This window comes from Carlito syrichta, unplaced genomic scaffold (assembly GCF_000164805.1).
Source record: "Carlito syrichta isolate Samal-C Ts95f unplaced genomic scaffold, Tarsius_syrichta-2.0.1 Scaffold316281, whole genome shotgun sequence".
Taxonomy (NCBI): domain Eukaryota; kingdom Metazoa; phylum Chordata; class Mammalia; order Primates; family Tarsiidae; genus Carlito; species Carlito syrichta.
In genome coordinates this window covers 412,720-424,777 of record NW_007260377.1, presented here as the reverse complement: position 1 = coordinate 424,777, position 12,058 = coordinate 412,720, and positions in this window count along the sequence as shown.

Here is a 12,058-nt window from a genome sequence, read left to right as displayed (position 1 = left end):
TTTCTGTGATAGATCACTCAGTATTATAGACTCTAAGTCCATCCAAGTTGCTGCGAAGTTCATAACTTTGTCTTTCTTCATGGCTGCATAATAGTCCATCATGTATATGTACCACATTTTTTTATCCAGTCCTCTTTTGATGGGCAGCATGGTTGGTTCCATGTTTTTCCTATTGTGAATAATGCTGCAGTAAATATGCGTGTGCAGCTATCTTTTTCATAGAGTGATTTGAGTCCTTCCAGGTATATTCCCAGAAGGGGGATTGTGGTGTCATATGGAAGATTGATTTTTAGATCTTTTAGGAATCGCCAAACTGTTTTGCACAAAGATTGTACTAGTTTACAATCCCACCAACAGTGTAGAAGTGTTCCCTTTTCCCTGCATCCTCTCCAGCCAGACTTTCTGTTATCTTGTCTGTTCCCTGTTTAAATAACAAGCAGCTTGATTAACATTTTCTCGTATAAAATAAGGAAAATACAGGCTCCATAATAAAACTGCCTGAAAAATACAACAGGACACAGCTGTTCTCTCTCTCCCTCTCTCTTTCCCTCCCCTCACTCTTCTTAGTGAATAAAGTGATCCTTCATTATTTTCATTTTCATTCCTCATTATGATTAGACTTGATCATCTTTTTAAATTCACTGTGTGGGTTTCCTAGGGCTACCATGACACTTTCTCATGAGTTCAGTGGCTTCAAACAACACACGTTGATTAGCTTGCAGTTCTGGAGGTTAGAAGTCCAAAGTGGATCTCACTGGAATAAAATCAACATATTGGCAGGACCGTGTTCCTTCTGGAAACCCAAGGGAGACAGGATTCGTTTTCTTGCTTTTTCAACTTTTGGGAGCTCCCCAAATGTCTTGGCTCAAAACTCCTGTCTCCATCTGCAAAGCTGGTGACAGCTGGTCTCGTCTTTCTTGGACTGTGATCTCTCTGGTCTCTTTTTCTGTTCCCCACTAAGGACTCGCGTGATTACGCTGGGCCCACCGGAATAACACTCTCCTCATTTTAGGATCAGCTATCGAGCAGCCTTAGTTTCATCTGGAGTCTTAATCCCCTTCTGCAGTTATCTTAACACATGCATAGGTTCTTGGAATTCAGGGCACGGACATCTTTGGTGGGGCAGGGATATGACTTTGCCTGCTACATGCGTTTAAGCGATGTGGCTTTCCCTTGTAAGAACTATTTATTCCTACACATTTCCCCCTTTCCTCTTGGATTTTTTTCATTTTAATAGGCATTCCCTGCATATTTTAGGCATTAACCCCTTGTTAGTTTGATGCTTGCTTCTGTGTGTGTGTTTCTGACAAACTGTTTCTAGGATATTTTTCTTTCTTCTCAAAATTCAAATGATTAAGCAAGATATATCTGGGCACTTTCTTCTTTCCATGGTTTTCATCTGGGACTAATTAAGAACCAGATAGCCAGAAAGATCCTGCAAATTGTTATTTTAGGAATAAAAATAGTGTTATGTTACAGATGCAGATGTTACAAAAATATAATAGATTTATTTCCAAGAACACTGTGAGTTCATTTTTTTTCTTCTTCTTTTCTTTTCTTTTTTTCTTTTTTCTTTTTTATTTTTTGAGACAGAGTCTCATTCCATTGCCCTGACTGGAAAGCAGTGGCGTAATCATGGCTCACTGTGGCCTCAACTTCCTGGCCTCAGGTGATCCTCTCATCTCAGCCACCCAAGTAGGTAGGACTACAGGTACTCACCACCATGCCCAGGTAACTTTTAAATTTTTTTGCAGAGACGGAGTCATGCTATGTAGCCCAGGCTGGTCTCTAACTCTTGGCCACAAGTGATCCTCTGACCTCAGTCTCCCAAAGTACTGGGATTACAGGCATGAGCCACCATGCCTAACCCTCATTTTCTTCTTTAATGCATCCCAGAATTAATTTTGTGGGTAACATATCCTCACAGAATCACTGGGAGCAGTGCTTGAGGACAAGATTTTTGTGCAAGTCATTTATTTGGAAATGGATACCCCCACCCCCAGGCAGCAAGAGTTCAGGGTGTGAAGACAGGAAAGTGTGGATGGAGAAAAACCCCATTTTAGGATTTATTGATGTATTAGCTGCCCATGTGACAACCAAAGTCTGACTCTGGAAGACCTTGTCCTCTACACCGGAAGAGGAAAGACAGAGCTATATAGATGTCCTCCCATCCCTTATAGGTGAAGGATGCCTCCTTCTCCCTTCTGATCCTGAGCACTGAAAACCTAGAGGGAGTGTCATGAGAGCTGAGTGAGTTCAGCCATGGTTGCATTCTGAACAATTCTGGTGAATCTTGCAGTGAACCTGCCCAAGCAGCAGTGCCTGGAGTAAAAGTGATTGAGAAGAGCTGTCTTGGTAGACAACAAGTATCCAATAACTGCCAAGGAAGAGATGTCCTGTAGCCCATGAAATGATGATGATACCAACAACAGTCATCCTTATCATTACTAAGGATCTGGTAGATTCATCATTACTGCTTGTGTGTGTTTTTTTTTTTCCAGAAGCAACAGCCTTTGTGCAATCTAATCTTGTGATTACATCCCATCATTGTTGACATGTTCTACTCATGAGAAGCAAGTCATGTGTCCAGTCTACACTCAGGGGAAGGTAATTATACAAGTGGATATACCAGGAGGCAGAAGAGCTTTCTGGAGCTCATTGGAGGGTGGTCCCCACACCCTGGTAGCATATAGAAGATCTCTGGCATATTGCATTCAGTCAAGAAAGTTGATCCACATGAGTATTATGGGATAAGAGATTACTATAGGAGTAAGACTTGACATTCTTTTTGGAGAAGCATGGGAAATAAGGGTTCATGAGTCTTGAAGGATGAGAGAAAGGTCACCAACCAGTCTTCCTGAAATGGAACCAAGAAGGAGAGCCTTGAAGGTGTCTATGATAGTCTGTTGCCTCTGTGTTGGGTGTGGGCCTGGAGTTATTGGTCATTATAGCCTACAGTCAGGAAGAAGAGCTGGACATAAGTCTGAAAGACAAGCCCCAATCCAGCAACAACTCTGTCTATCTCTTCTCTTGGGGCAGAAAACCAACCAGAAATTGTACCAGTCTCTCTTCATATCTAAACACAACCTTCAAGGAGCAATGGTCATCGCCCTAATTCCTTATCTTAAACATTGCACAAATTCCTCTTTTGGCTACATCTAACCCAGAACCATACAAAGAAGAGGCATTGTGGGAAATTTAGTTGGCAGCATGGCCAGGCGGACATGGTACAGGCTCTCCCAGGATGCAATCGGCACTTCAGACCTTTAATATTCACAAACTCAGTTATGAGTTTTGCCACTCATGTTGGCACACTACAGGACTTGGGTTCTGTAGGGTGCATCTTGGTAAATTCTTCTCTTAGGAGAACTCAAGATTTCAGTCAATTCTTTATTCAGGTATGGGAAGAATCCAAAGGTGATTTCGAAGGCTTTGCTCAGGTTGTAATCAAGATCTTTCATGTAGACAAGAGCTCTGTTTAGACTTCCCAGATTCCTTACAAGACTTTCAGCCCTAGAATTGGCACACTGGCATTTGATGTACATGATTCATCTATCCATTTCTCTCCAGAGCATACAGGCTCACGAATGCCTCTCAGAAAGTTCTTTTAGGACCTGGTAGACGTGTTATTTCAGGGCGTGTACAACACAGCTTCTCAGAGCTCAGTAAATGATTCCCACTCTCCAGCACTCATGGAAGTTTTTAAATCAGGCATTCATGTTCATTTTATATGTAGCACGTTCAACAGCTGTGCTGTGTATTATTTCACCAGATTTGTAAGAGCTCTCAGAAAGTTGAATTTACACAATGTGAAATATACCTGTGGTCTTCTACGTTGGCCACCCTGACACAGCAAGACCAACCCTATCACTCCCTCAGCCTACTCAACATGAAGATGTTGAAGATGAAGACCTTTTGGAAGATCTACTTCCAGTGAATAAATAATAAATATATCTTCTCTTCCTTATGATTTTCCTAATGACATTTTTTCTCTAGCTTATTTAACTGTGAGAATACAGTCTATAATACATATAGCATACAAAATATGTATTAATCCACTGTTTGTATTATTGGTAGGCTTCTGGTCAATTATTGGTAGGCTATTTGCAGGGAGCCAAAGTTATATGGGGATTTTAGACTGTCGGGGGGGTCAGGGCTCCCTAATCCTTGTGCTGTCCAAACATAAACCATACACACACACACATACACACACACACACACACACACACACACACACACACACAGTTATAATATATAATTTTTACATAGTTATATATACACATATGCATACAGTTGTTTCATATATGTATATAAATATAATATGCATATATACACACAGAGAAAGCAATTTATCTATTTATTTATTTTCCCTCCAAAACTCACTCTTCTGTTATTTCAGTATCACAAATTAATTAATTCAACAGACATTATTGAGTACATTTTGTATGCCAGATATTGCTTAAAATACATCAATAAAGATAAAAACGAGGAGTGCATGGGGAGGAGGCAGAAAATAAGCAACAAATAAAGCACCAAAGGAAATTACCTAGTCAGTATGTTAGAGGATAATGAGTGCTTTGCAAAAAGAAAAAAAAAAGAAAATTTGATCGGGGTACAGTAGAAACAGGACTGCTGCGTTAAGGTGATCAAGGAGGCATCACCTAGGTGACATTTGAGTAAAGACTTGAAACTAGTGAGGGAGTTCAGCATGTAGAGACCTGAAGAATATTGCAGGCAGAGCAGACAACCAATGCAATAGGTATAAAGTGGGAGTGTGCCTGACACTCAAGGAATAGGCAGGGGCCAGTGAGGTGGACTTGGAGGTGGAGAAGGGAAAGGAGGAGGAAAGATCAGAGGGAGTAGCGATCGGGTCTTTCACGTGGTTGCAAGAACTTTGGCTTTTATTGGAGAGAAGTGGGGAATCATTGCACAGTGATCAGAGTGTATTCATGTTCTTGGAGCTCACTCTAGCAATGATTCAGAATAGATTTTAAGGAGGCAACAGTGGAAGCAGAGGTACTAGTTACCTATTGTTATTTGGGCAAGACAGTGGCAACTTATTACAGGGTAGTAGTGGAGAAATGGATGTGTTTTGAGGGTAGAGCTTATAGTATTTTTTTAAGATGCAGGATATTATTCAGGATTAGGTATACAAGTGGACATCATACAGGTAGAGTTTGGGCCCTCCTTTGGTCCCCACTTTGCCTGGTTTGAGATCAGCTACCCTTATTGATGTTGTGTTCCCCCACTCCCACCCCAGCAGTATCCCACTACTGTCAATCCCTTTTTTATAGTATTATTCATATTATGGTAAATGTTCAGGATCCACTTATGAATGATGTTAATTTATTTTTTGAGTCAGTGGTCTCACTCTGTCACCCAGGCTGGAGTGCAGTGGCATGATCACTGTTCACTGCAGCCTCAACTCCCTGGGCTCAGGTGATCCTCCCACCTCAGCCTCCTGAACAGCTGGGACTACAGACATGCACCACCATGCCCAGCTACTTTTTAAAATTTTTTGTAGAGATGAGAATTCACTACATTGCCAGAGCTGGTCTCAAACTCCTGGTCTCAAGTGATCCTCCTGCCTCAGTCTCCCAAAGTGCTGGGATGACAGGTTTGAGCCACTGTGCCCAGCCAAGAGGGTGTTTAAGGAATTGGCTTATGTGATTGAGTAGACTTGGTGAGTCTAAAATCTGCAGAGTGGACTAGCAAGCTGGCGACCCAGCTGATGCCGCAACCCAAGTCCAAAGGCCATCTGGAGGCAAAATTCCCTCTTCCTGGAGAAACTTCAGTCTTTTCACTCTTAACATCTTCAACTGATTGAGCAAGGCCCACCCACCCATGCAGAGCAACATGAATTTCAATGTTATCTCACCTAAAGACTATTTTCAAAACAACAGCTAGACTAGTGAATACAGTATATACAGTATATAATACATACAGCATAAAAATATGTGTCAATCAACTGTTTTTGTGATCTGCAAGGCTTCTGGTCAACAGTAGGTTATGGTAGTTTTTTGAGCAGACACAAAGTTATATGTTGATTTTACACTGTGAGAGGTATCAAGGTCCCTTAATCCCTGTGCTGTTCAAAGATCAGCAAAATTCATTGCCAGGTGCCAAACACTGAAGACAAAACAGTAAGGGAGCAAAGCGTTTCTCCTTGTTGGATATCTGAGCTCTGTGTATAGCAGAGATTCTCTCCATCGGGAGAGTTGATCCAATTTCATATTAACACCTCATGCACAGATGCCCTGACTCTCCACTCATCCATTGGGGACCTCCAGGATTCTGTCACTGTCATAGGTTGTCGAGAGAAGGGGGACAGGAAGAAGATGAGAAAGGCAAATTCAGCAATACTCAGCAAGAGGTTGTGAGAACAGAAGACTTTTATTTTTATTGATAGATTTTTCAGCTTTACTAAATAAGCCAAAGCATGAAGAGCACAAGGTCAGATGACGGGGGTGGGGAAAGATGAACTGCTCTGAAAGACAAAATAGTAAGGAGAAAAGCAAATTATGGGACACCGAGAGAGAAACTGATCAAAATGTGTGTGCTCTTAGGAGTCACAAAACATTCATTAATTAATCCTAGATCACCAGTGCCTTTAGCAGGGGAGAAATGGTAATCCCGGCAGCCAGGCTGACTCAGGACCAAATGATGGATGGGGTGGAATTTCCCAAAATGTCTATCACCTGCATTCAGAGCTATACATCATGTCTATCCTCTTATCCATCCAACTCTCTTCCTCTTAAAATGATCATTCTCTGTTTGGCAAACTCAGTTAATACATCTTACTCGTTATGTTTATGGTATACTCCGTGATAGTATAGTATAGTTCCTGGACCTCTGGGTCTCCAAACAGCTGCCCATGCTTACTCTTAGCCATGTTCAGTCTTTTTTTTTTTTAGATTGGAAAACATAGTTTATTTAGTAAGTAAATTAGACAGAGAGAGGAGATTCACCTCCCCAAGGTAAGAGAGGGGACCAAAGCTTAAGAAAACATGGCCACCATAGCTCAATGAACACATAGCCTGGTCAGTGTTTAACAAAAACAATGGCCAGTCATGGGCAGTCTTACAGAGTCCTGATTTCTCAGGCATTGAAGATGTAGAATTCCCTGTAGACATTAAACTTGCCAAATTCAATACAAGATTTCAGTGTAATTTTAGCTAAACAATGATTTTTAAATTTAGCATAAGTATAGCTTATGTATGACGTGAGTCCTACTTATACCAAAAAATGATCCATCTTTAACCTGAAAATTACCTCTGAGTAGACATTTGGTATTTATATTGGCAAAATATGGCAATTCTGGCACAAGCCATTTGCATGTTGGAAAATAAAAGTTAAATGGATTGATACGAAGCCAAATATCTGAGTGTTTAGGACCCATATAATTATTTTCTTTGTTGTTTTGGGGAGGGTTGTTTGTTTGTTTGTTTGTTTGTTTTGTTTGTTTGTTTTGGGGTGGGACAACTTTCTTGTTTGCGTTCAATTATACTGTATTAGCAGCTCCCAACAAGGTCAAATCTGGTTGTTGAACTTCAGTCATCAACCACATCTTTCCCTGTTACTCGGTCAGAATGCTCCTAGGCAAAGATGAACTCCTGTATCCTCGCAGGAAATAGAAGTTTCTCTTTGAACGCAGAAATGCAGACAGGACGTATTTTTTAAAATGCATGGGCATATGGGATGCTGAAGTATTAATCTTACCCTTCTTTGATCACAGGCAGCCTCGTGCATTCTGGGTGATTTTAGGATATGTCCTCTGCATTTGCAAACTATTACGTGACTCGCCTTTGGAAAATAAAAGTGACATTAGTTCAAAGGACTCGAACTTCTGCATCCTGACTCTAAAGTCAGAAATAACCTTTGATGATATACAAACCCTTTGAATCTTTAATCCGACTATATCCAAAAGGGGAAAAAAACAAGGCATTTTAAAGGAAATTTTTATTTGAACTATTGTTACAGAGACTACAGTACAGAAAAGAAATCTGCAATGATTTTACTCTAATAGAGTATACCTTTATAAGTGCAACACAAAGACATATTAACTGAGTTTGCCAATAGGAATGGCCATTCCAAGTGGAAGATTGTTGGACAGAAAAGAGAATGAACATGTTCGTACCTAAAAACCTTTATTTTAAAACATAAAATAAAACTTACCAATAACGAATAGCAACTGTGCCTACTTATATAATTTTGGCAAAGATCTTAAAAATCACTGCCATTTAGAGCAAATACACATTTTGACTATTATTAAACAGGTAGATTAAAAGAAGAAAAAAGCGGTGATCAAAAATAAATACTATGATCAGAGGAACTTTAAATTGCATGAAGCAGATGGCCAGTGGCCAGTCTTATGCTTCTAAACACCTTGGAAGACAAATTTAAAAAAAGAAAAAGGAAACCAACTTCTAAATTAAAAAATGACGACTTCAGTGGACGAATGTCTCCTTTCTTTCTTCATTACAAGTGGTGCCTATGTGCACAGTTGCTGATCATCTGGGAATTTGCGGTTGCAAATTGTTAACGTATAATTTCTCTTTAGGACACCACATGGTGCCCTGGAGCTGGAGCAGACGCTCTTTTGGGGTTTAGTTTTGGTTTAGAATCTTTTTTTAAAAATGATGAGCAGGCGAAGGACTTTTTCTCAATAGCATTTACTTTGAAAGGGGTTTAAGATTCTCTTTTTGGCTCATAATGTATCCAGCACCAAATTAAAGGGCTACAAGAATGAGTATCCATGAAAGAAATCTTTTAAAAAAATTAAAAGTGTACAGGCACCATTTCGGCATGTGAATGAGTTTTGAGGTAAATGCATATCATAGAAGGATTACCTGGTGAGAGTGTCTTCATATAAAATTGGTATATTCTGGGCCAGACTTGATGGCTTATGTCTATAATTCCAGCACTTTGGGAGGCTGAAACAGGAGGATCACTTGAGCCCAGGAGTCTGAAAACAACTTTGGCAACATAACGAGACCTTATTTCTACAAAAAAAATCAAAAAAATTAGCCAGGTATGATGGTGGGGCCTGTAGTCCCAGCTACTTGGGATACTGGGGGGGAGAAGGGGAAGTTGCCTGATTCCAGGAGTTTGAGACCAGCCTAGACAACATAACAATATCTCTTCTCTACAAAAAAATTTTTTAAATTAACAGGTGTGGTGGTAGTGCCTGTAGTCCCAGCTACTCAGGAGGATCACTTAAGTCCAAGAGTTCTAGGTTGTAGTGAGCCGTGATCACACCACTGCACTCCAGCCTGGGCAACAGAGTGAGACCCCAACTAAAAAAATGGTATTTTTAATTTCTGTACCTATGGCATTATGCATAAAACTCTACAATTAGAAGAAGCATACACTAAAGATCTGAGAAATCACCCTTCAGAAACTTGGATATGTGTACAGGTGTTGTAAAAATACACATTCTGGTTTAACAGCATTTCCCAAAATCCTTGATACCCAGTTAGTGCTACTGCTGTGAGCCCCTGGGCCACATTGAGAATGTGCCCTGTCTCATCCTAATCAAGTCAGAATCCCCAGGAGCAGAACCAGGCACTGGGATCATTTTTAAACTCTCCAGGGATGCTGATATGCAGCCAGGATTCACAAGCATGCATTCACACAAACAACTGGGTTTTCTGGAAGAGAATAAGACTTACCACTCTTCGGATTTAGCCAGCTTCACTCACATTGTAATATAGTGACATCCTGGAAGTCATAAGCTACTTCTCTGACCTCCAGGTTTGGAACCTGACTCTTTATCCCTCCAGTATCTCTGGCCTGAATTACTTTCATTGATTAAAAACCATTAAACTTTGGGAGGCTAAGGCAGGAAGATTATTTGAGACCAGGAGTTCAAGACCAACCAGCCTGGTCAATATAGCAAGACCTCATCTCTACAAGACATTTTGCAAAATTCACTTTACTTGGTGGCACATGCCCATAATTCCACACTTTGGGAGGATGAGGCAGGAGATTCCCTTGAGACCAGGAGTTTGAGACCTGCCTGGGCAGCATAGTGAGATCCCTTCTGTTTAAAACATTAAAAAAATTAGCTGGGCATGGTGGCATTTGTAGTCTCAGCTACTTGGAAAGCTGAGAAAGGAGGATAACTTGGGGCTAGGAGTTTAGGACCAGCCAGGGCAACATAGCAAGATCCCATCTGTACATTTTTTTTTTAAAATAGCTGGGCATAGTGGCACTTTCAGTCCCAACTACTCAGGAGACTGAGTTAGAAAGATTGCTTGAACTCAGGAGTTTGAGACTGCAGTGAACTACTATACTTCAGCCAGGGTGACAACATCACAAATATGTTGTTTCTGTTTCTCCTTTAGTCTGATGTCCCTTGTCACATGAAAAGAGGGCATTTTGCAGCCTTTATGGAAGTGATGAAAGAAGAAAAAAAATATGATGAAAAGTCAGAAAGAAAAAGGGAATGTGGATGCAGAGAGAAGAGAAACCAACTGATGGTGAAACACTCAGTCAGGAACCCATTGGGCTTGAGCCAACCAGAGAGACACCCTAGGCAAAGTCACATCCCCTCAAAGTCAATGCCCCCCATTCTTTCTCCAATGTCTTTGGTATTTCTTGACATACCTGCTCAATTGCATTTGAAAACCACTATTAGTGCTTAATGTTCCCCAGTCCCCAAAGGAATTTCCTAAAGAGACATTGGAACCAACACCTCCTCAGACCCTACTGGCAGAAAGCACACAATGATATCAACCTGAACACCGACTCTTGTAGAAGGCAGCCCCAGACTAGGACCACCATTCATTGCTCAGAGTGTTAGAAACAAAAGCCAACCAGGGCCAAAGAGAAAAATGCATGGAAGACCAGCCTGTGTTGTGCAACTGAGCACAGCAGGGAACATATTTTTTCCCCATAAATGACAGGGCATTCAGTAAAATATGAGAAACAGATTTGCACAGTCTCTTGTAGAGAAATTCCACATTGCTATCTTTCTAGAAATAACCAGTGAAAAATACCTGGAAAAAAGTCATAGGCTCAACATTGAGAAGGAACTGGGCTTGAGATTACTTTTTACAACCCCACTTCTGGTTCTAATTGGCATAAGCGTTGTTAGTACACTCCTTACCCGTAATATGCTTTAAAGTATTTCTTATCTGATAAAGTCATCATTTTTCTTTATTATATTCTTCTGCTTGGAGCAAAGTTAAATAGAAAAAAATTTCTAGCAAAAATGTTTAACACACAAAAATCCCCATTTATTTATATTTTGAAAGAACTCCAAGATCCTGTTGGGAGGGCACCCGCATATAATGATCATACTGATCCTGAAATACTCTGCTGTGTAGGGTAGTAGTTAAGAACTCAGAGCCAAAGCCAGATCACTGAGTTCAGGCTCCAGCTCCCACTGGGATAATTATGATCATCCTGACTCACTGGTTTAGGAAAGATAATACCAGTGATGTAATTGGCAAATATCCCAGCCCAGCATCCAGGGTGCATGCTTTCAATAAATATTGTTGTGTTGGTTATACAAACTTTTGTTGCTTTACAATGGAGAAGTCAGTCCATGGCTGCCTTTCTTGTTACTTTTCACAAATCAGACAATAGGCTCTTTGTTTAACTACTGCAGACCTACCCTCTACTTACAAGATGCCAAAGCCATAAGATAATGTAAGACTTGCTTGCGGAGGGAGGCCAAGCCATTAGGAGGTGAAAATATCCCCAGGGTGTTGTGGAATAACACATGCAAAAAATAATAATAATGATAAAAATAATTACCAGCAATATCTTTATATAGACTAGGAAACGATGATTTATTATTATCCATGGCTCTTGCCAAGAATGAACTCAGCAGGCAGCATTTTAGGTAAATAATGCACGAGAGGTTCTTAGTCTAATATAGCCATTGAAAATTTTTAAAACCAGTTCATGAGACAGGAGTCAGGGCTTTTGCTATACAACAAGCTGCTCCTTGGCTCTGCGGTCAAAGACCTTCCGTAGATGAGTAGTCTACGCCAGCCCGTGCTATCTGCACAAGTGAGACAGATCCTTTGTAAGTCCTTCCTGCCTGTCT